The 26,448-nt window shown below is 31.3% G+C and overlaps 2 long non-coding RNA genes across 3 annotated transcripts in view; both read right to left on the minus strand.

The window, feature by feature from the left end:
• LOC129921215 (uncharacterized) overlaps positions 1-26,448 on the minus strand; it is a 64,452-nt gene that overhangs the window by 31,882 nt on the left and 6,122 nt on the right. The window lies entirely within an intron of this gene.
• Positions 10,455-14,873, minus strand: LOC129921214 (uncharacterized). The gene is made up of 3 exons (XR_008773477.1): positions 11,839-14,873; positions 10,896-11,761; positions 10,455-10,832 (listed from the first exon to the last, which is right to left on the minus strand). It is a non-coding gene; the product is annotated as an uncharacterized LOC129921214 (long non-coding RNA).

Consider the following 26,448-nt stretch of genomic DNA (forward strand, 5'->3'; position numbering starts at 1 on the left):
TTTTTTTTCCAAAATAAGTCAATTTTTTTTTAAATTGCCCCTCCCCGCTAAAGGAAGGGGAATAGGGCCTCCCTCCCATACCTCCCATACCTCCCATAGCCTCCCTCCCATACGATGTTTTTCTTGTCTCGACCTAACCTACACGCTCTAGCTTTTTGGCACATTACTCCTGAATCACCCTGTATAAATCACTTTTGTATGCATGATATAATATAAGAATATTGCGCGAAAAAAATATTGTTGATTAATGTACTAAGTAGCTGATGCAGAATCAATAAATGCTATGTATTAAATTATCATCTCTGCAGGTGGCCATGGCACAGAGGAATGAGTAGATGACTTCAGAGCCAGACATCGTGGGTTCGAACCCAACGGTCGGCTCAGAAGTTTTTTCTAAATCGCCAGCTTAACTGAAGCCACCTGTGCGATAACATGAGACAATTGTCAACGATGTCTCCCCCTCTGTGCCACGTAGTTATGTGTTATATGTGTTTCTGTTGTTCTTTCTTTCTTTGTCTTTCTCTCTGTTGTATTAATGTCTTGTGCTGTAACAGCAAAATGGACTAAGTTTCCGAAGCTGTAGTGTGTGTCTAGTCCGTAGATTTATCTTCGGATTAGATTAATATGTAATTTAATGTAATGTAAATTATCATCTGAATTAAATTGATTAGTGATGTAACTAAATCATTTTTTATGGTTTAGGTATCTTATAATAATTTTCATAATTTTATGGGCTTAAATTTCACTGTAATTGCTCACTACGTGACCGTTCTTCTGTAGGTACCTACTAAATATTGAAAGAAATGAAAGATAAGTTCAAAATTCTGAGTTTGGGGACCAGTTTATCAAATACACTGCTTTCAATTTCCGTTTACTTGATTTTGAAATTTGTCAATTTGTTAGAAAATTGCTTCTGTCGCTTTAATAATGTCTTCAAACAACTCAGGCAATCTTTTCATATCATTTAGGAATATTTTTTTTGAAAAAAAAAAACCAACAAAACACAAATTAAAGTCTTAAGTAATTTAAATATTAAAAGCAAAACGGAAGCAGTGCTATTTTTCGAGCAATTTTTCATAGAGATAAGAGTATTTTTAAATTACCGACGTTTGTAAGAAAAGATCCTTTACAACATTTTTTAGCTTCAGTTACTCCACTAAATAATTTTATTGTTAAATTAGTAATTTTCTTAACTCTACACAAACGAAACAACAACAAAATTAGAATGTGTAATTCCTTTCGTTTATCTACAAGACATAAAAAATAAAAGAACTAAATAAAGGAGGAATTTATTTCCTTTTTTTTCCAATTTAGTAGGTATTAAGGTATTTAATTTGGTTCTGCAATATGGATCAAAGACAAACCAGACATTTGAATGTTCTCCGTTTCCGCTGTTCTTGATTTATAGATAACACTGGTCAACAAGGTTTTTGTTACAGACACCAAGATATACTTTTCTATACCTAGGTTTTTTGGGTGCTGAGCTCGAATCCGAAGTCAAAAAAATTTTATCACATCACGTTTTTGAGATAATCCCGTTAGAATATCGAAAATGCCGCTTTTTATCAGTTTTCGAGGTTAATTCTTAGCATTTGTTTATTTGTTATAAATAAATTTCTAACGGTTTCTAAAAGAACTAAATCTTGTCTTTCTAAATCCGTTAAATCTCTTAAATATCTCTTTTCTTCTTCGAGAAATGTTTGTAGTATTGTAATTTTTTTTGTATGCAGCGGTGCCCCTTTTTCATTTTGCCACCCGGGCCCTTTTGCCCCAGTCCGACCTGTTTCACCTACCTAATTAGATACTCATGATTTCATACCCCAGTTAAACAAAAACACAAACCAAATCAATGCGCAAACAAATAAAACTTTTTTCCTTGATTTCCAAAAAATATCCCAAAACCAGATCTCATTTGTATATTCCTAACCCTAACCTATCCTATGAAAAAATATTAAAGAACAAAATTTCTTTCATTGATCAGGTAGGTAGTACTAGGTACCTACCTACTTTCTTAAAATGCATTCACAATCCTTTTGCATACCTACACACAATTACTCAATCGCGCCATCCAAGGAAACAAAAACAAAACTAAATTGCAAAAAAAAAACAAACAAACAAAAACAAAAAACCAACCCAAATATGTATGTAGATACTAGTACATATTCCTTATTCTTTCTTTCTCTTCTAATAAATCTTTTGTGAGTAGGTACTGAACTACTGAGTAAGTTTTTTGTGTTGTTTTTTTAATGAATCGTTCTCGTTGAGGCAGACTGACCAGCGTCAACCGTATATTCCTTTGATAGAAAGAAACAAAAAACGTGCGTCAGGAAGACTCAATACTCGAGCTGCAAGGTCTACTTCTATGGACAGAAAAAAAAACACATTTTTTTAATTGACAAACAATATTGCAAAACCACAGATCACCTCATATTTTTATTCCTCATCTCAATCTGAACCTAGCTTATGAAAAAATATTAGGGAAAAAAATGCATTTACTGCTCAGGTTTTTATTTTTAAATACGTCCACAATCCATCTGCACACACACAGCTCTATTTTTCTACCATATATCCCGCCTTAAAAAAGAAACAGTTAAAGCGCGATTTTGCAATGCAAAAACACAACAAGAATACAAGAACAAATTTCAGAGATACAGAAAAATAACGATTCCAACTCAAGAGTCAAGATCGTTATGCCCATGATTTTTTTTTTCTTTTCTATCCATACAAAAAGATCTTCTCGCTCTGTCTGAGGCAGAGCCGTGAAAACACATGATACTCACTCTCAAAGACCACGTAAAAGAGAATCACAGAATAAATAATCAAAATTCCAAAGAGAAAAAAAAGCATTTTAAAATTTCTCAAATTTTTCATCGAAAAGAGCTTTTTTAAAAGCTCTTCAAAGTGGTGATTTTCAGTTTCATATGTCACTTTTTTTTATGAAGATGAGATATCTGTATATAATTATTTGTGATACCAGTCTAATGTATCTTTAGTTGTTCGAGATACGCGAGAGATTTTCTCACCCTCCCCATAGTCGCCGTACTCGGCTAGACGACCCCTAAGATTGGCATCTTCTTATCTTAAGTACTTCCTCTTACTTATGTTGTCCCCCCCATCTCTTTATATTAAAACTTACTCCATTTTCATTCTTTTAACTTTTCTTCATTTAAAAAACATACATATATAAGCTGCGTTCCTTTGAAAATATTTATCTACTTTTTAGTACTTAAAGCTGCTTTGAACTACTTTTTCAGTATAGCAAAGTAGATCAAAGTAGTTTTAAGTACTAAAAAGTAGATAAATATTTCCAAAGGAACGCAGCTATAGTATTGTATTTCATTATGATCAACATTTTATTCTTAGTTTATCATTTGTCGTGTTTTTTCTATTACTCAGTTGCTACTCATTTTTTATTTTATTCGAAAACAATAATAAAAATTACACAAAAAAGTTTTTGTTTTTATTGCTTTTCGAATAAAATCAAAAAATGAGTAGCTACTGAGTAATAGAAAAAACACGCCTATTATTAAAATTATTCTATATTAATGCAAAATTTCAATAATCTTTATTATATTTTATTAGTATTGGGTTCAAAGAAATCGTTATTAACGGTCATAACGTCTTCGAATTTATTCTTAATTTTAGATTCTTATTCTTATTTTAGTTTTATAATATTTTAATTAATTAATCATTAATCCCCTACCCACAGAAACCCTTTAGAATAGCGTTATGATTTTAAGATATAAGTATAGGCGTGTTTTTTCTATTACTCAGTAGCTACTCACTTTTCATTTTATTCGCAAAACAATAAAAACAATTACACAAGTAAGTATTTGTTTTTATTGTTTTTCGAATAAAATCAAAAAATGAGTAGCTACTGAGTAGTAGAAAAAATACGGCTTATATAATTTAATATAAGTTTTTAATATATGTATTTTTAATCAAACTCACCCTTTTATATCCTGATGAAGTGATCACTGCAGCAGAAGTTATCGTGAGGACTTTTTTGTACCAAAGTTATTATTTCACTATATATTAATATATACTTAAATGGTTCTTTTAAAACACTATTCTAAATATATATGTATCTTTATACCCGGTTCGTGTTATAACTTTTTAAAACCAATTCTTTTGCTACCGTCACTTTTGCGTATAGCTGATTCGAATATAGTACTTTAACTATTTAAACTTTGAATTTTATAGTAACAACAATAGCTTAATTATTTTGATTAAAAGAAATTACTTTAAATAAAAAAGTTTAAAGTTTTCCTTTTAACTCCGTATGGTTTTCTTCTAATATGATTCTTTTGCCAAGACAATTTTTCTAGATATGAAATTGAGGCGGTCTGTATAATTAAACAAAACCGCCTAGAAAAAAATAACCTTGTTAATAATTTTTCTAGTATTTTCACTGCACTATATTAGAGCTTACCTCAAATAAATTGATATTCAGCTTATATCAATTATTATCTATTGCTTTTTTTATCTAACTTTTCTTAGCTTTTGTAAGCACTTATAAAAGTTTAAAATAAAGGTTTATAAAAGTTAACACTTATAAAAAATTGTATAACGATCGTTATTTTCGGGTGGAGATTAGTCGTCTCGACACTTTGAACTTAGTATATCAAGTAAATCTTTGTCCATCCTAAATTTCCTGTAATGCATAAAACCTTCTTTGTTCGTTATGTAAATACATAACTTAAGATCTACTTTCTTTGTTGAACATTTCTTTTGTTCAACTTTACTATCGGTATTTATGTAGCTAAAATACCTTATAAGGTATCATCATTCCCAAGTTGCATATCCCTCCCACAGTAAGATTCAACAAAAGTTGCTAGCAATAGTTAGCAACAAGAATCTTGGTTTAAAATCTGCAACATCTTATACTACCTAAACATACTTTATTCCATTCCCTCTACATCCCAAATCTCATTCTCGGAACATACCAAATTTCTTTTCATTCCTTGTTCCATTTCATACTATCATTATCACTTCCCCTTTTTATTCGAATACATTTAATTTATTCTGTCAAAGGAGTCGGTCCATGTTATGCTCAACTCGTGAGTTCTATATTTATTAATGATAAATATAGTTTTAATTAATTTAGAAATCGGTGACAATAGTTAGATGGAACTGCACTGCGGGCTCTCTGCATCACTGACAGTCGCTCAACCTCGTTGTTAAGATTCATCGGTGATGTTGCTGATGTAGATGCTGGTCTGCTCGGCTTAGTTGGCCCTGTCTTTGCTGGAGTCCTGGTTTGCTGTTGTTGTGTTTGGTTCTTCACTGATGCTATTGGCTTGGGTGTTGCTGCCTTTAGTGGTTGTGCTTTTAGGGCCATTGCTGCATAGCTTACTGCTGGCCGGGTTATGTTACATGCTGACTAAGCAGCAAACTCTTGGTGAGACTTTTTCTCCGCTAGCACCTTATTCCTTTCGGTAAGCTTGGCTTTCAATGTCGGACATCCTTTAAAGTTAGCTGGATGTCCTTCCTTCTTAAAGTTGGCGCACCATACATCTGATCCGGTGTTTTCCTTCCTCGTACATAGCCCTGGTTCATGGTCCTCTTTGCACTTAACGTATACATATTGGCAGCCGGAGTTAGTAGCAACGTGACCGAAACGTTTGCAGTTTCGGCATTGAACGATGTCGTTGGTCCTAAGACACTTCCGATGAACCCTATGGTTCATTATCAAGGTCTTTGAGTAGAATTTGGCGATGTCACAGTTCTTGCTTAGTTCTACCACAAAGTTTTTGAATTCTTTGCCCTGTGCCTTTTTGGACTTGCATTCAGTGACTTTGATGACTGGGAGATCCTCAGTTCATCTTCTATTTCAATGGCTGCGAGTGTGAAGTGAAGCCCTTTCAGCAGCAGCAGGTTCTTCCTAACTTCTCGGGGTGTAAAAGTGTTGAATTGGATTTTCCTCGCCTTCAGGAAGTTTTTAATGTCCTCAAAAGATTGGCGGTTGCCAGTTGAAATGATGATCGTCTTTGTGCTCCGGTTTTTAACCCATTTACTACCACTGTACCCGCTTGGGTACAAAAAATTCATGGAATATTTCGCCTTACCGTTGACTTATCTCTCATTTGTTTTGATCAAATATTATTTTTGTTAGTCTCTGGACATATTGACAACATATTACAGTTCAGTTTATGACAAAAAAAAATGTAAAATGTAATTTTTTTTATTACTCGGAGTGAGGTACGATTTGCGTTTTCGTCGTTTTTTTGAGGTTATTTTATATTTGGTAACAAATCAAATATTTTGTTTATATATTATTTTTTTGTTTTTTGCTTAAAACTTTAAAAATAGTTTTTATAAACAGGAAAAAGAGAAAAATTAAAAAAAAAATTATTACTGCCCGATTTTAGTAGCGGGTATGTTGTACCCGCTTGGGTACAATGGAAAAATCTGTAGATATTTTTTATTTTAGAATAAATTTCAAATCAATGTAGAATGCCACATTTTATGCCTGTTTCTTCTAAATATGAGCGAATAAAGTATCCACAATGACGTGTTTGACCTTGAAGTATACTTAAGTAGAGTAAACACCAGGGGGGTCATTCCGTAATTTTGAAAACGATAATCGAATCGATGATAATCGTTTTACAGTTTGAGAATCTTTATAGCTATTTTAAGTCAATTCTGATTCAATATTTCCTAAATAGTTTATATAAATAAAAGTTTTCGTATCCTTAGAAGTCGTATTAGTCTAGGTAATTTAGTAGTTGCCTCTTACTCGGGTGTCCCAGGTTCGATTCCGGAAATTGAAATTGTTTTTTTTTTTTTATTTTCTCAATAATCGTCAATAATCGTCAATAAATAAACGATAGCTAAATAGGTCTCGTTTTTGGAGAATTTATTCGTTTTTGGATGCAATATTTGATTTTTTAAAAGTGTTTATTAATTTATTCCAATCACCGATTAATTTGCAAACTCCACAAACAAAAAAAATATTAATGAATCGAATAAAACCAATAACAATATGCCTGGACCGTCATGTAAAAAGTTATTGCACTCTTTATAAATAGTCAATTACTTGAAGGAGTGAGGTGCAAAAGTAAAAGAATGAAAAATAATTGTGCAGTTTGTGATAAAAGGATCAAATTAATAGGATTGTTAGTAAAATATATAACCCTCATTTTAAGATATTGGGCCACTTAATATTTTAACTAGAAGGATGTCTATGAGCCAACTAATAATCACAAATTTCACAAAATTTCATTTAAGTTGCTTTCTGTGCATCGTTATAAACATCCTTAAAGGTAAAATATTAAGTGGTCCAATATCTTAAAATGAGGGTTATATATTTTACTAACAATCCTATTAATTTGATCCTTTTATCACAAACTGCACAATTATTTTTCATTCTTTTACTTTTGCACCTCACTCCTTCAAGTAATTGACTATTTATAAAGAGTGCAATAACTTTTTACATGACGGTCCAGGCATATTGTTATTGGTTTTATTCGATTCATTAATATTTTTTTTGTTTGTGGAGTTTGCAAATTAATCGGTGATTGGAATAAATTAATAAACACTTTTAAAAAATCAAATATTGCATCCAAAAACGAATAAATTCTCCAAAAACGAGACCTATTTAGCTATCGTTTATTTATTGACGATTATTGACGGTTATTGAGAAAATAAAAAAAAAAAACAATTTCAATTTGCGGAATCGAACCTGGGACACCCGAGTAAGAGGCAACTACTAAATCACCTAGACTAATACGACTTCTAAGGATACGAAAACTTTTATTTATATAAACTATTTAGGAAATATTGAATCAGAATTGACTTAAAATAGCTATAAAGATTCTCAAACTGTAAAACGATTATCATCGATTCGATTATCGTTTTCAAAATTACGGAATGACCCCCCAGGACAATTTATATGTAGTTTGAAAATTTGAACAATGATCCATTCGCCAGTGACTTCTCAGGTAGCACTGGACTAGTTATTAGAGATGTTGCTTGGGAGACTGATGTTGATTTGTGAGTGATAACAACCTCAATCTTCAAATAATCTCAACCACGCTGTTGTGTAAATGTGGGTGATTTTACAATAATTACTCGCAATAAGTTTGAAGTAGGCAATATAAATATGGAGAACCAGATTGGAAAACATTCACTTCACGTTCGAAAAATAAATGGCTTAAATTAGACCTTTTATGACCATATCATTCCAAAAAACGTTATAGGTTTGCAGACAAAAACTTACAAATATTTTGGTCATCAATGTTCAAAACAGTCCAAAAGAGGAAAACCTTATAAACCTGATTCTAGGGCTGAATGTTTATTACTACTAAAATAAAATAAAAACCTCGAATAAGAAGAAATATTTCAAAAAGAGTAAGGGGGACATTTTCAACGGAAACATAGAATTATAGGCAATAGCGGGTAATAAGGGTATGGACTGCCGAACTACACCACCAGTTCATCAATTCGTTTTACGTCAGTGCTAACTTGTACACTGGTAAACTGTTGGAATTATTACAAAACCGCAGCCAGTTTCCAAGAAGATTTGCCTACATTTTAGTGAAATGTTGTTCAAACGTGGTTCATTACATTTCAGAATGTGTTTTTTTCTTAAAATCTACTAAGATTCTAAGCTTCAAACATTCAAAAAGTTTGCTCTAAAAAAATTTCATATGAAAAATTAGAACCCGTATCCTCCCAATGTACCTGCTTGGGTACAGCTTAATAAACATATTAGTTACTATTTTAAAAAAATTAAAAAATTTTTTTGTGTTCCTATGACCGTATTTAATAAAGTTTTGTTACCAAAAATTTGAATTTTTAGTTTTAAAGGACTTTGGGAATAAATGGGTTAAATGTCACCTTGAGGATTTTATTTTTGCAGAATCTGCTGATTTCCGCGATGTTAGCGGAAAAACAGAAGATTGGTGGCATTCCTGTTGTCTTGGTGGTGGAGATTGATGGCGTTGGCTGGGCGGCAGTTGTATTTGCTGTAGCTGGTTGTTTACGTGCCTAAGCCCAGACCTATCGCAACATTTAAAAAAAAAGTATGCAAAAGTTTTGTACAAGTTTTGTACAGTTTTGTGCAACCAAAGACAACCAAGTTTTGTACAAGCTTACAACAAAAATCATAGCCAATTGAAAGTACCGGACATTTTTTAAAATTGTATCAAAATAAAACAAAAATTCTAAAATTATCTACGAGTTTTGTACAGTTTTGTACAACAAAAATCGCGTTTTGTACAGTCTTAGTTAAATAATAAGAGCTAATTTTAGTTTATACTAGGTATATACTAGCCAGCTATATCCAAAACTTACAAAATTTAAATGCAAAGTCCGTCAGGGATTTATGTACAGTATTGTACAGATAAAATGGTACATCTAATTTAATTGCTGATATTAATAAAAATCGATACAAGAACGAATCATTCTTAAATAATAACAAAAATCTACATTGTGTGTGTCCTTGAAACTTAATAAGAATATTACATACATTTTGCATTTAATGTCCTCTATGAAGTATCAAGAAACTTGCAGCCGATACATATAGTCTAAGAGCCAACGACATAATGAATCAAGTCATCTAAAGAATGTTGTGACTTGTGAGGCATATCATTAGAAAGGTCTTGGGGAGTAAAGCACGAATCGTGAAGTCTGGCAGCATTTTGGTACGACCAACATGGGTTAAATTCGACCCAAAGTGTAAAAAAATGAAAAAAGTCAACATGGTTGGGTAACTTTGTGAATTTAATTCCTAACCGAAAGTAATTTGCATAATATTTTTTTTTATGAAATTTGTAACATAATATTCCCAAAAGTGTCAGCGCAAAAAGTCAGGCCAAATTTCTTTGACAAACACCACGGTAGACAACTTAAAAGTCGAAATTTCGAAATTTTCGAAAAAAAATCCTCTTTCTGTTTCTTGTCTTGAGGAGTTAGACAAGAATAAATTGGTCTGGCAGCATTTTGGTATGACCAACATTGGTTTTTTACGGTCTGAATGTGTGCCAAAAATACGAGAAAAAATATTTGTATTTATTATACAGTGCGATTTATGAGAAATGTGTCAAAAAGCTAGAGTGTGTAGCTTACGTTGAGACAAGAAAAAAATCGTATGGGAGGGGAGGGTCTATTTCCCCCCTTTAGCCAGGAGCGGCAATTTAAAAAAAAAATTTACTTTATTTGGGAAACAAAATAAAATAAAATCAACGGGTTTACCTAAAATAAAGTGTTGTACCTTTTTTTAAGCCGAAAACATTGTTTTTTATATAAAGGTGTTTTAAATAAAGGTGTTTTATGAAATAATTTTTGATAAAATAATTTTCAAAGTAAAAATTTTGAAAAAAAAATATTGAACTAATTTTTTTTTTAATTTTATGTAAATAAGAACTAAATTAGCTTTAAAAAATGTAATGGTCTTATTGTTTTTAAACAAAAACAGAAAACGGGAAGTAAAAATGTAACACCGTTTTCGAGAAATTAAAAAAAAAAAAAACCAAAACTACTTTTAAAAAACCCTTATTGCTTTGTTTTGTTTTTACGTGGCTGGACTTCTTGGTAAATTATTTTATGAAACATTAACCTTCCATTATTCTTTAACATTCAGATAATATAAACACAATAAAATGGGATAGTATTGGATTGACCCTGAATTAATGCTATTTTTCAATCAAAAGGTATCTAGGAAAAAATATTTCTCTGAAAATCAGGAAATATGATTTTAAGAGTCCTTTTACTATTATCAACTACTTACTTACATATTTTTTGTATGCCTTTTTGTACATTAGGGTGGAGTGAAAAAACCTTTTTTTCGATTTTTGCGTGTCCTGTATAATCAATCGCTAGTCCATGATCTAAAATGTACACAATCAAAATATTAGTCAGTTATGTTAACATCTTGAGGTGGCCCACTATACTCTGTCCGATAAAAATTGGCAGTACAGGGAAGATAGGACATTTGCATCTCACTCTGCTTCACGCCTTCTGGATATGTCTATCACATCAAAAAGCTCACACAGCGATGCCATACTATCCAGAAAAAATGTTTTGAAAAGGTACCAGCGTTACCATCCTGGCGGTAAAATTTCACAAAAACGAATAAAAAAATTAATTTTTCTTTTTACACCACAATAACAAACAAAAATTCACTCATATGAGACACAGCCCAACCCCATAAACAAAAAATACCAAGACTGGAAACTCCGCAGTCAACTGACGTTTGCCTACAAGCTGCGAGGTGTGGTGAATATCGTGAACCTATCGTTGTGTTCGTGTCCGATGTGTGGTGAATGTCGTGAATCTATAAATGCCCTTCAAGCAAACAGGTCCGACCTCGGTCCGAATCCACTCCGCCTGAGGCGGAGCTGAGTCCGACTTCGGATCAGAAACTGGTCCGAAGGCGGCTCAAATTAGTATGGAAATTATAATCACCGCGAAGTCGATTGCATATGTATTGGTGTGGTGAAAATCTCCATTCCGAGAAAACGGAGCCGAAGGCGGACCTGAGTCGGAGCAGCGAAAACCTACCAGAAAGAGGAGTAAAAAAGGGATGACGTTTCGCATTTGCGACCAAAAAAAGAACTAGATTTTTTTTTTTTCACTGAAACTGTTTTTTTTTTTATTTAATTTTGGCAAACGAAATTTTCACAATATATACAATATAAAATAGAATACATTTTTTTCATTTTATTTTATTTGTTGTTGCTGCTGTGGTTGGTGTTTCTTTAGATGCCCAATCGCATGTTTCACCTTCTGCCTTTTTCTTCATCATTAGAGATTACATCTACAACACAAACAGAAACACATCATTTTAATCCAAACACTTTGAGCGATATATACATTGTATATTATACAACATACCTTTTTTTGTTTCCATATTGTTAATAGTTTGATATAATTGTTTATAATTACACTTATATTTTATTAACAACGACACGAGACACGACGCGACTAAACACTTCAACAAAAAATAACAAAATGACGCTTTTGCTCTTGTTGGCTATGTCTGTCTACTTTTTTTTCCTTTTCTCAGTTTTCACCACGATTCTCTTAGACTTTGTGTTCATACACAAAAAGTTGCAAGTGTGTGAGTGCAACCCCGCTTTTCTCGGTCGGAGGTCGGACTGTCTTTTCTGGACTCCGTTTTCTTGCTTGCGTGTTAACGTCATTTACCAACGTGGTAGCTTTCACATATATATTGACAGACAACACTGTACACAAAAGGGTTTTGGGGGGGAAAGACGTACGAAAGTTTCCAGTCTTGGTATTTTTTGTTTATGCCCAACCCCACGCATGCGTAACAAATTTTTCCTGTTAAAATGTTGAAATGCGTGTTAAAATATTGACATTAACTGTTTTCCTACATACACAAAATAAAAAAAAACAGCCCCAGCACCACGTCAACACATATGCTTTTTTTCGTTTTAAAAGCTTGAAAAAAGCATTAATCCTGAAAGCTGTTTCAAAAAAATAATAGAAAAGGGAGTAGTTTATGAAGGAAGTTTACCTATGGTAACTCTTATGTATTGTGAATACTTTAAAAAAACAACTTTGATGATTGAGTTTCATTCTGCCACAGATCGTGTGGCAGATCGGCCATAGGGGGATGTACGTCGCTTGGTAAAGAAATTACAACAACAATGCCATGGCACGCCTGTGGTTTTCTTGTGTGTTTCAGGGGCATATTTTTCGTTTGGCAACTGTAAGGTCCCACTGATTTTAAAAAAGCTCTCCCATAAGGCCTGTACTGCCAATTTTTATCGGACAGAGTATAGACTTGAATGAAAAAAAAAATATAAATCTTCAGAAAGCAATATATTGTACTTTAAGAAGGTTTTTTTTGCCAAACCCAGTATGTAGAAAGACTATGTTAAGAGTGGGTGTTCCCGAATGACGAACTCAGACTTCATGTAAATGAGTTTGTGTTTATAAAAGCTGAAACACAATCACGCTTTGCCGTCGAATTTGACAAATGCGAAAAGTTCAACTATAGGAAATCTGTGTATCCTCACACAATGACGCTTTTCTTACGTACGCTTTTTTTGACAAACGTAAGGAAACGTAAGAAAGCGAGCAAAAGTTCAACCAGACTGAACTTTTGCTCGCTTTCTGACATTTAACAGACATAATAACAGTCACCCACATTATTATTGCGCCAAATGTGAATAAAAAAAATAAATTATTGCAAAACTATGTGTGTTTTTATTTTCTCTATATAGATTTTGCACAAAAAAACGACATCGAGATATTTTAAATCGAAACAATTTACGTATTAAAAACAAAAAAAATTTAATGATGTTTTAGACTGAGTTTTATTGTTAAAAACAATATATTTTGATTGTTTTTGTTTTTATAACTATAGGATTAAAGAATAAACAAATTTCTATGCATTTTTTAAACACATTAATATCCTTTTTCATTTTTCCACAATTAAATCAAGATAAAGACTTGGCCCAATAATTTTGTGAGTGACTGTGTTTTTTTTTTATTTGACAGCAGATTTTATGTTGCAATCAGCTGTTCAAAGTCAAAGTGACAGAAGCGCGCTTTGAGGATTTCTCAACGTAACGCAACGAAGCGACGCCCTGAAGCGTGATTGTGTTTCAGCTTTTAGTGACCTTTCTTCGCCATACATCTCTCACGTTCAACGTCATCTCAACTCAGTTCTCTCTCGCCGTCTTTATTTGCATTCTCTTTCCCTTTCTAGAGAACCAAAGTCATAAAATTAAAGTCTATTTAGGTAGAAAAAACAAATCAGCATCAAGGAAATAGCAAAAAAAAAGGGTTGCAAGCCTTGCAAGTGTATATAGATTATAGAATCGTTTTGCGGTTTTGCTTTGCGCAACCGAATTCACTTGTGTTTTCGTTTTCCATTGGTTTTACTCTATGTGCAAGAGTCGTGGATGGTATATTTATGAAGAAAAAAATGGTATGATATTCAGTGTTAAATTTTTCTATCATTCTGCGCATCTATGTACCTACATCACTTGGTATTCTAATAATAGTGTTCGTAGGCGCAGGAATCTTTTCTATTCAGTGATGATATTTATTTTAGTAGTTTAAAAAACAAATTTTTTTAACATTTTTTTTGTTTTGTTTGGATTTTAATTAGTTTTGGTAAAAAAAACAATACATTTTATTTCATTATTATAAGTAGGTACAAAATACTCAATAGTTTATTTAGAAAGGTGATAGTATATACCTCCTATTGCCTATTAAAAAAAAAAGAAAAGAATTTTAAAGTTTTTGACTGGTCATATTTCTCATAAATTTGTTTTGAAAAATTATACAAATGAAGTAATTGAGAAGCAGAATAGTTGTGCCCGATTTCACAGAAAAAGACAATTTCATCTATAAAATCAAATTCGAAAATAACATTACAGATCAAATTTTTTTTTATAGAAAAAAATATATCCCTACAGTTGCTCAGGAGAATACCTAACATGCAACATCATAAATTTATGAAAGAGATAAATAAACCAGTTTGAAAAAAAAACAAGAATACAAAAAAAACTCGTTTATCCTATTCCATATACCTACCACGCAACACCAGATACCATACATTGCGAACGTGCGAGAGATCCATTTCCTGTATCCTCTCATTTTCGCGAAAAAAAACAACAACACTTTGCATGTGCGATGAGCTTGCCTAGCGCCAATCCTTTTTTATGGAAAAACCTATGTACAAACAATATGTAGAATGTAGATACCTAAGTTCATCTTATTCTTTATACCACCAAACAACCACTCGACAGAGCGAGTGCGAGAGATCATGTAGAAACAAAATAAAAGATAATAAAGAGAGAGAGAGACAACTAGCGCCAGCGGAATTTGTTTGAACTACAAATTACAATACATACGCATTCCATGAATTTCTGAGAAAAAAATGGAAAGTAGACTCTTTTTCAAATTAATTGTAAGAAAACTATGATAGCAATTCTTGTTTTCTAACTTGATATTGATAGAAAAAATAATGAAAAAAATAAAAAAAATATAATAAAAAATCTAAAATTTCTGGTTTCTTAGTACAGTTTATTGTTTTTGGGACTACTTAAAAAGCGATGGGAGGGTTTCAAAATAATATTTTCCAACAAAATATAGCTTTACTCCATAGTCAATAAACTAAGCTTTTAAATAAACTAAAAATCAAAATCATACTTTGAAAAACAAAGAAATTAAACCACCTTTTTTTAAAAAAAGTTAAGAAAAAATGACTTTTTAACATTTTTTTGTTGTTTAAGACCTTAAAACTTAATATAAATTTGTTAAACTAATAAATGTGTTAGTATTTGAGTTGAGGTACTTATTTCTTTTTATTTCGATGCATTTTATTAATAATTGCAGAAGTTATACATGTTAAAACATTGTTACATAAGGAAAAATAGCTTCAGTTTCGATAAATTTTTTTCTATGAAAAAACATTTTTAGTTTTTCAAAATAGTTTAACTCCGTAGTTTGATTCAACCTCAATCCAAAATAGAAATAAAAAAAATAAAAATTTTAGTCTGACTAAGAAACAAACCAATGTCTTTCAGGTCGTTCTAAAACAACGAAAATTTTATCATGTTTTGTGCTCTCTTAATTACAAGTGCACAAATTTTTAAATTGTGGGGATAAAGATATTTAGCCTTGTTTATTATCTAAATAATAAAATTTATTTCATTCAATTATCTTTAAAAATGTGAAAGTTATGCACCGATTTGTAAGCGATAACCCGATTTTTACGTGGTCCACTCAGCCTTAAACTTGTTAATGAAGCTGCAATTTCTATTTGTAGGCCTAAGGCAAAAGATGGTTACATAAAACTAAGAAGTAATAAATCTAATTAGCTTAAATTATAAATGTATCTATTAGCAGTCGTTGGGTACTCTTTTTGACCAAAATATTCAGATTCGGTTTAAAAAAATTCTAGTCTAGTGCGTCACCTCAAGATGTTGACATAACTGACTAAACTTTTGGTTGTGTACATTTTAGATCATGAACGATTGATAATACAGGACACGCAAAAATCGAAAAAAAGGATTTTTCACTCCACCATAATGTACAAAAAGGCATACAAAAAATATGTAAGTAAGTAGTTGATAATAGTAAAAGGACTCTTAAAATCATATTTCCTGATTTTCAGAGAAATATTTTTTCCTAGATACCTTTTGATTGAAAAATAGCATTAATTCAGGGTCAATCCAATACTATCCCATTTTATTGTGTTTATATTATCTGAATGTTAAAGAATAATGGAAGGTTAATGTTTCATAAAATAATTTACCAAGAAGTCCAGCCACGTAAAAACAAAACAAAAAGGTTTTTTTTTAAGTAGTTTTGGTTTTTTTTTTTTAATTTCTCGAAAACAGTGTGACATTTTTACTTCCTGTTTTCTGTTTTCGTTTAAAAACAATAAGACCATTACATTTTTTTAAAGCTAATTTAGTTCTTATTTACATAAAATTTAAAAAAAAAAATTAGTTCAATATTTTTTTTTTTCATTTTTCTTTTCAAAATTTTGACTTTGAAAATTATAGTAGGAGATCCCGCCATAGGACGACCTACCCTCATCGTTATACCAGTTGAGAGTTATATTTTCTGAAAGCTAGTGTCTAAGGAAATAAATTGCACATGGGTTGCCTTGCGATATCCTGTCAAGGCATAGAGTTGCCAGGCCTTTCAAGTTCATTTTCAATTCAATTTTTGAATACGCGGTCTGCTTATATGGCAAGCCTAAGAGTTATAAAAAAAATATTATGTCATAGGAAATTTAATTTAAAAATTTTGATTTTCAGGATTTTTTAAAATTTGAAGTTTGAGTAGGGTAATCAGAGGCGGATTTACAAATTTTTAAGGTATAGGCTTTTCAGTTTTTGCCGCCCTTGCCCCTTCATTTTTTTTTTAATTTATATCTCGCTTAAAAATTGTACCTCTCATACAAATTTTTCACGTTATAGGTAGCAAATTACTCGAAAACGGCAGAATAACAAAAAAAAAAATTTAATTTTATAAAATTTTATCCTAAATGTCGGCTCTTCCCCAACATCAAAATTTTTTTTCAATTTATAGAGAGCCAGCTCTTAAAATCTACAAACAAACTAACATACACGGTTAAAAATTCTGGAGTATTTTATAATACTTTTTGGGTATGGGTAAATGCACTACGATGTTTCGGCAAGTTGCCCTTAAAGTTGGTGCGTTCAATTCTCTTTTCAAAATGGTATAACATTGTTGGGAATATTTCATAAATAACCGAGATAAAATTTTTTTTCTTAAGAAATCCGACTTTTTTTTTAGGTAATTTTTCCATATTATTTAAGTTTTTGTATTCTGAAAGGTTCTGAAAGGGTACAAAACTTGAATAATATGGAAAAATTACCTCATAAAATAGTCGGATTTCTTAAGAAAAAAAAAATTTATCTCGGTTATTTATGAAATATTCCCAACAAAGTTGTACCATTTTGAAAAGAGAATTGAACACACCAACTTTTAAGGCAACTTGCCGAAACATCTTAGTGCATTTTTTTTACACTACGGCTCATTGAATTAGAGTCATGTAAAATTTTTTATTACTAAGTTGGGTAAAAAAGTAATATTTTTTTTAAAACTGATGCGGCTGAGTTAAAATTTTTGAATGCATTTGATAGCAGGGTTATTCAAGGTTCCGTAACAAAAGAAAAAAATGAGAAAATTAAGATTTGTAGTCACGGCACATGAAAAACCGTCACAGGGTGACCATTTTTTCGACTTTTTTACAAATGCCCATAACTCCCAAAATATATGGCTGCGATTTTTTTAATTATTTTTCTGATAACTGTCACCACCTACCCTATCTACCGTTTTCGTTTCGACGCTAACTTTTGGGACACCCTGTATATTAGCTAAGACTCTCTTCTATCTAAAAAATGTCGAGTGCCACCTCGCGAATGCAGACAAGTACTCGGCAACCCTACTCAAGTGCTAAAAAACACTAAAATCACTAGTTTTTTTAGCATTTGAGTAGGGTTGACAGTACTTGTCCGCATTTGTGAGGTGCCACCCAACATTTTTTAGATAGAAGAGAGTCTTAGCTAATATATGATGTATGTGATAGCCTCTAACTCTATCAAATATTATACACTTTGGCCAAAAAAAAACAAGTGATTTTAGTGTTTTTTAGCATTTGAGTAGGGTTGCCGAGTACTTTTCTGCATTCGCGAGGTGGCACCCGACATTTTTTATATAGAGGAGAGTCTTAGCTTGAATATTATGTATAATATAGCCTTTAACTCTATCAAATATTGTACACTTTGGCCTAAAAACAAGTGATTTTAGTGTTTTTTACCATTGAAGTAGGGTTGCCTAGTACTTGTCCGCATTTGTGAGGTGGCACCCGACATTTTTTATATAGAGGAGAGTCTTAGCTAAAATATTATGTATAATATAGCCTTTAACTCTATCAAATATTATACACTTTGGCCAAAAAAACGAGTGATTGTCTGCATTCGCGAGGTGGCACCCGACATTTTTTAGATAGAGCATAGTCTTAGCTAAAATATTATGTATAATATAGCCTTTAACTCTATCAAATATATACATGCCAGTCCAACCAGTAGTTGGACTGGCATGTATAGGTTGTTAGTGGGAAAAGGGTAATACATTCACCCCTATTACTTATACTCCAGTCAAAGCGTCGGAAAAAAGGGCCTCACCTTGCGCAGAGAGGCACTGTCAGTTTTTATTTCATGGATCGATAGGGGTATATTTAAAAGGCTTAAACCCAATTTTTCACCACCTGATCTTTCTTATTAGCGGAGTTATTCGCAAAAATGCATTTTTTGGGATATATTACTTCTAAGCTAATATCTTTGCTCCAGATTGTTGCATTACTTCAGAGTTAACTCCAACTCGAGATTCAAATTACAGTTTGAAAATTTGTTTTATTCAATAATTTTATTCTTAACTCCCTTGTTTCAATCCAAAAGTTGGCCAACTTGCCGTTTGGAAAATATTCCTGGGATATTTGTGACATTTTAATCAATTTCCAATCTCATTTGAATTTTGTGTCATTCCAATTAAAGTTTTATAAGTTTTTTTTTTAACTAATTGCCTAATATTCTCCTATATGTACTTTAAATGGCTATACATGATATGCACATGTTTTTACATAAAACCAATATAATCTCGGCTGAAACTTGGAACTCATTTGCACTGAAGAAAGTAGACTTTTCAAGGAGCTCAAAAGGAAACGCCGAAGAAAATGTTTTTTAGGCAGAAAAAAATCAACAAGATAAAGCATCCATTTTCGGCACACACATAATTTTTTATCTATTTTAAATTTTCCAACTAAATACATGCAATTTGTATGTCTGAAAAAAAAGCGATTGAATTCATTTTCCGAAAATACTTTTATTTTAACGAAATAAAAAAAAAGGTTTCCGACATGATTTTGGCGTTATGTTGTTTTGGCTTTCTTTTAAATACAAGGCTCATTAGTTCCGTCATTTTCATTATACATTAAGCAACCACAAAAACTAAAATCTAATTTTAATTTACACACATTTGACACAAAAATAAAACAAAAAAATGACATTTCAATTTAAAATCCCAAGTTTACTCGACAAACTTCTGATATTTTCGGAAGTTGAGAAAATCAAAAGTTGATAAACTTGAGATTTGAAAACTGAAGGCTAAAACCGTCAACTTTCAGTGAATAAAATCAAATTATCAAGTTGAACATAAAAATCCTCGAGTTGTTTTCAACTTGGAGTGAATAAAATCGCTCTAAATTATCTACAATTTAAAAAAAAATTAGCTCTCTACGACGCACACGAGCCGAGTTATAATAATTTTAAGAAAGCATCATTTCGTAAGAAAATTTAAAAAAAATTCTTACGAAATAATAATAATAGTTCTCAGTGAGAGGGGTTGTTTTCATTGTTTCTTGTTATAAGAGGATTTGTCTCATGTTTTTCGTTGGGCATTCGGAACTTTTTTAAAAAATTCATTTCTCGACTCGTGTGTAGAGAGCTAATTTTTTTTTTTAAATGTAGATAATTTAAAGGACTACATCAGTAATAATTTATTTTTTTAGCAAATACTTGCATCGTTTACAAAATAATCAGGCAAGAGTTTGCTAAATAAAAAAAACGTCTTTGACTTAATATTACTTATTTTTTATTTGTTTCAACAAAAATAATGTGCTCCAAATCGATAGAAAATGTTGTAACGAACAATCAATAGCTTTATTTTTTGTCGTAGGACACTCTGAAGCCGAGTATTTCCCAAAAAACGATATTTTTGGGTGTTTTCGCACCGGTTTTGCATGCGTTCATTTAAAATGCAGGACATGAATAGGGCTACAAAATAGATTAAAAAAATGTCAATCATGATATAAGCTTTTTTCGAAATAATGACAAAAATGAGTTTTTTAACAACAAGAATTTGACTTTAAATGGCTGCCATTTTGTATTTACTCACTCAAATACAATGAAATTACATACAACGATAGAAAATATTATAAGGAAGAGAATGTGTGTTTAGTTTTTGGTCTACGACAATCTGGAGCAAAGATATTCGCTTAGAAGTAAATATCACAAAAAATGCATTTTTGCGAATAACTCCGCTAATAAGAAAGATCAGGTGGTGAGAAATTGGGTTTAAGCCTTTTAAATACATATACCCCTATCGATCCATGAAATAAAAACTGACAGTGCCTCTCTGCGCAAGGTCAAATGACGCTTTGACTGGAGTATTAAGTCGTTTGTACTAAACGACACAAAAACGACTCGCTCTGAACGCCAAAATTGAGGCTTAAGTAAAGCAATTATTGGGAGCGGGTCATAATTCTGCTTGTCAAAATTCTGTACGACAAAATTCTGTGGGGTCAAAATACTGTAAGACCATAATTCTGTACGTCATTATACTGTAAATACAAAATTCTGTACGTCAAAATACTGTATGAACAAAATACTGACTTGCAAAATTCGGTTTTGTAAAATTCTGTACGGCAAAATACTGTATTTTCAATACAGTATTTTTCAAGAAATTTCTTTTGATAAAAAAGACACATGATACTAGCTTTAAATATAATTAGTTTTAATTATTGAAGTAAATTATTAAAGTAAAAAAGTAAATCAATTCTAGGAACACAAATCAAACTTTTCTTAAACAAACAAAATACATTTTACAAAAATTGTCAAAATCAATATAAATTTAATTTTTTTTGCAATCCGTTTAAGGTATGCAATATGGTTTAATTCAGATTGTTTATTAAATAAGTGTAGAGTTTTGTCTTCTCTCTCCTTTTATCCTCTTTATTTAGTTGATCTTTTAGAAATTCATAGTAAAACCTCTTTTAAATAAATCTGTATTTCAAAGTTCTGTAAAAATGATGCAAAAAATATCGTTTTGATAATGTAAAAAAGTGCGCGCGCACTTTTTTACATTATTAAAACGATATTTTTTACAGCATTTTTACAGAATTTTGCTATACAGAATTTTAATGTACAGAATTTTGAAATACAGTATTTTGACCAACCAGAATTTTGCTATACAGAATTTTGACTTTCAGAATTTTGTTCGTACAGCATTTTGAATATACAGAATTTTGACATACAGTATTTTGGCATACAGTATTTTGAATACAGAATTTTGCAACATACAGAATTTCGACCCCAACCCGCAATTATTGTGTCATTGGAAGGAGGAGCGAAGAGCGAAGGGGACTGCCAAGATAAATTTCTTATTTAAGACAAATTGTAGCTCCCAGAGCAAGTCGTACAAACGACATACGCAATAGGGGGGATTTTTTCATACAAAGTATGGGAAAAATGCGCAGATGCCGATTACTAGTTGAGGGGCGGCGAACTTGCTGTTTTAGTCTAGAATATGGAATGTGCAATGACTAATGGGAGAAAAAAGTTATTGGAAAATTTTTTTACAGAATTCTATCTGCAAGACATCAGAAAGTCGTAATGGAAAACATAGGTGAACAGATCGGTCCCCAAATTTGCCGCCCCTAAAATCTGCCGCAGTAGGCTCCAGCCTACTAATTCAAAGGTGAATTTAGAAAAAGGGCAAAAATCTATTATCTAAACAAAACGTGATAAAAATAAAATCTACAACTCGAGATATAGTCTTTTTATAGTCATGACACTCAAATTTGATATTTGAGAAATAATTCACCAAAAATCAGAATGGAAAGATTTTTTAAATAATTTTTATGTGATAAGTTAGGAAAAATAAAATAACTTGACACGTATCTGTCAAATTTTTAATATTACTTACCGTTTTTGCTTATCGTTTTGATAATGTAAAAAAGTGCGCGCGCACTTTTTTACATTATCAAAACGATATTTTTTACAGCATTTTTACAGAATTTTGCTATACAGAATTTTAATGTACAGAATTTTGAAATACAGTATTTTGACCAACCAGAATTTTGCTATACAGAATTTTGACTTTCAGAATTTTGTTCGTACAGCATTTTGAATATACAGAATTTTGACATACAGTATTTTGGCATACAGTATTTTGAATACAGAATTTTGCAGCATACAGAATTTCGACCCCAACCCGCAATTATTGTGTCATTGGAAGGAGGAGCGAAGAGCGAAGGGGACTGCCAAGATAAATTTCTTATTTAAGACAAATTGTAGCTCCCAGAGCAAGTCGTACAAACGACATACGCAATAGGGGGGATTTTTTCATACAAAGTATGGGAAAAATGCGCAGATGCCGATTACTAGTTGAGGGGCGGCGAACTTGCTGTTTTAGTCTAGAATATGGAATGTGCAATGACTAATGGGAGAAAAAAGTCATTGGAAAATTTTTTTACAGAATTCTATCTGCAAGACATCAGAAAGTCGTCATGGAAAACATAGGTGAACAGATCGGTCCCCAAATTTGCCGCCCCTAAAATCTGCCGCAGTAGGCTCCAGCCTACTAATTCAAAGGTGAATTTAGAAAAAGGCCAAAAATCTATTATCTAAACAAAACGTGATAAAAATAAAATCTACAACTCGAGATATAGTCTTTTTAGTGTCATGACACTCAAATTTGATATTTGAGAAATAATTCACCAAAAATCAGAATGGAAAGATTTTTTAAATAATTTTTATGTGATAAGTTAGGAAAAATAAAATAACTTGACACGTATCTGTCAAATTTTTAATATTACTTACCGTTTTTGCGTAGGGATTTTTTAAAAAAGTACTTATTTTCGTATTTCAACATATTAAAGGAGAAAATCCCGTCATAGGACGACCTATCCACGTCGTTATACCAGTTGAAAGCTATATTTTCCTAAGGGTAGTGTCTAAAGAAACAGTTTGCACATGGGTTGCCACGCTTTAAAGTTCATTTTTTGAGTTTTTTCGACCACACCACCCTGCTTATATGGTAAGTGTTAGAGGTGTAAAAAAAATTATGTTGGAGAAAATTACATTTAAAAATTTGTATATTCAGGATTTTTATAAATTTGACATATACGAAGGGGAAACTGAGGTAAATTTGAAAAAAAAGGTCAAAAAAATCAGCACGAAAGATATTTGAAACAATATTTATGTTATTAGAGAGAAAAAACGAAAAAACTTGACACGTATCTGCCAAATTTTTCATTTGACCAACTTTTTGGCGCCTGTGTATTTTAGAAGAATTACAGATTTTACAATTCAGCTCACTCTTTCGGTCAATAGTCCATTGAAATGTTACATTAACCTTGCATTTTGGGTAGGACAAGATTTTTTTGTTTTGACCTGTAGGGGAGGTTAATGTGAGTATACAATCCAGTTTTCGGGGTTAAAAGCCCCCCCATTTGGCCGCCATCTTGGAAAAAAGGGTGTTAATTGTTTTTTATTGATACCTTGCGAACCGTAATTCCCACAAAAAAAATGTCTGAAGAGATTTTGTAGATAATTTATTTCTCTACAATTTTGATTGAGGTACTTTTTTCTGTAAAATTGAAAATAAGAAAGTTATACTTGAAAATAGATGTACATTTTCAAGAAAAAATTCTTTGAAAGGCCATAGCTTTTTTTCTACAACTTTTATTGAAAAAATACTCATGACAGTTTTTAAAGATCATTTAATTTCCAACAATTTGATGTGGTCATTTTGCAGATTTCGTTTATATAAAGCTGCTGCAATGGTTTTACAAAAAAAAGGTAACAATTTATTTTCGTACTTTTATGTTTATTTTATTTTTTTTTTACTTCAATGCAGACTGATTCAAAAGGATATGTAGGTTGGGTTGAAACAAGAAAAAAATCAAAGTACGGGTCGTCCATTCCGTACCGTTTAGTGAGGAGGACAATTTTCTAAAAAAAATGTCTTACTTTTGAAAAAAATTTACTAAAAATCAACGGTTACACCCAATTTAACGTGTTATATTTTTTGTAAAGCCGAAAACCTTTTCTTTTATATTATTTTTAATTAAACCTGTTTTATGGAATAGCTTTTCAAAAAAAAAATTTCAAAATAAAAACTTTGAAAAAAAATACGAAAAAAATATTTTGAACTAATTTTTTTCAAAATTTTATATAACTAAGCACTAATAAGGTTTTCAAAATTCATTGCTGTAATGTGTTTTCAAACAAAAACAGAAAACCGGACGCAAAAAAGTCTTGTCGTTTTCGAGAAATTAAAAGAAAAGGTTTTCGGCCTTACAAAAAATATAACACGTTAAAATGGGTGTAACCGTTGATTTTTAGTAATTTTTTTTCAAAAGTAAGACATTTTTTTTAGAAAATTGCCCTCCTCACTAAACGGTACGGAATGGACGACCCGTACTTTGATTTTTTTCTTGTTTCAACCCAACCTACATATCCTTTTGAATCAGTCTGCATTGAAGTAAAAAAAATAAAATAAACATAAAAGTACGAAAATAAATTGTTACCTTTTTTTTGTAAAACCATTGCAGCAGCTTTATATAAACGAAATCTGCAAAATGACCACATCAAATTGTTGGAAATTAAATGATCTTTAAAAACTGTCATGAGTATTTTTTCAATAAAAGTTGTAGAAAAAAAGCTATGGCCTTTCAAAGAATTTTTTCTTGAAAATGTACATCTATTTTTAAGTATAACTTTCTTATTTTCAATTTTACAGAAAAAAGTACCTCAATCAAAATTGTAGAGAAATAAATTATCTACAAAATCTCTTCAGACATTTTTTTTGTGGGAATTACGGTTCGCAAGGTATCAATAAAAAACAATTAACACCCCTTTTTTCCAAGATGGCGGCCAAATGGGGGGGCTTTCAACCCCGAAAACTGGATTGTATACTCATATTAACCTCCCCTACAGATCAAAACAAAAAAATCTTGTCCTACCCAAAATGCAAGGTTCGGTCAAATTTTTGTAACATTTCAATGGACTACAATGGAATTGTAAAAATCTTCTAAAATACACAGGCGCCAAAAAGTTGGACACTACCCTTAGGAAAATATAGCTTTCAACTGGTATAACGACGTGGATAGGTCGTCCTATGACGGGATTTTCATAGGATAGGTCGTCCTATGACGAGATTTTCTCCTTTAATATGTTGAAATACGAAAATAAGTTATTTTATTTTTCCTAACTTATCACATAAAAATTATTTAAAAAATCTTTCATTCTGATTTTTAGTGAATTATTTCTCAAATATCAAATTTGAGTGTCATGACTCTAAAAAGACTATATCTCGAGTTGTAGATTTTTTACATTTTTTATTTGTATGTGTGGCTTTCATATATTTATAATATCTATCGATTCCAATTTCAATTTTATTTTTATCACGTTTTGTTACAAAAATAGATTTTTGCCCTTTTTCTAAATTCACCTTTGTTTACCCTACTAAAACTTCAAATTTTAAAAAATCCTGGAAATTAAAATTTTTAAATTAAATCTCCTATGACATAATATTTTTTTTATAACTCTTTGGCTTGCCATATAAGCAGGGTCGCGTATTCAAAAATACGCAAAAATAAACTTTAAGGCCTAGCAACCCTATGCCTTGACAGGATATCGCTAGGCAACCCATGTGCAATTTATTTCCTTAGTCGTAGTGACTTTCAGAAAATATAACTCTCAACTGGTATAACGACGTGGATAGGTCTACCTATGACGGGATTTTTTCCTTTAATATGTTGAAATACGAAAATAAGTACTTTTTGAAAAAATCCCTACGCAAAAACCGTAAGTAATATTAAAAATTTGACAGATACATGTCAAGTTATTTTATTTTTCCTAACTTATTACATAAAAATTATTTAAAAAATCTTTCATTCTGATTTTTGGTGAATTATTTCTCAAATATCAAATTTGAGTGTCATGACTCTAAAAAGACTATATCTCGAGTTGTAGATTTTTTATATTTTTTATTTGTGTGTGTGGCTTTCATATATTTATAATATCTATCGATTCCGATTTCAATTTTATTTTTATCACGTTTTTTTTAGATAATAGATTTTTGCCCTTTTTCTAAATTCACCTTTGTTTACCCTACTCAAACTTCAAATTTTAAAAAATC

Source organism: Episyrphus balteatus, chromosome 1 (assembly GCF_945859705.1).
Source record: "Episyrphus balteatus chromosome 1, idEpiBalt1.1, whole genome shotgun sequence".
Lineage (NCBI taxonomy): Eukaryota > Metazoa > Arthropoda > Insecta > Diptera > Syrphidae > Episyrphus > Episyrphus balteatus.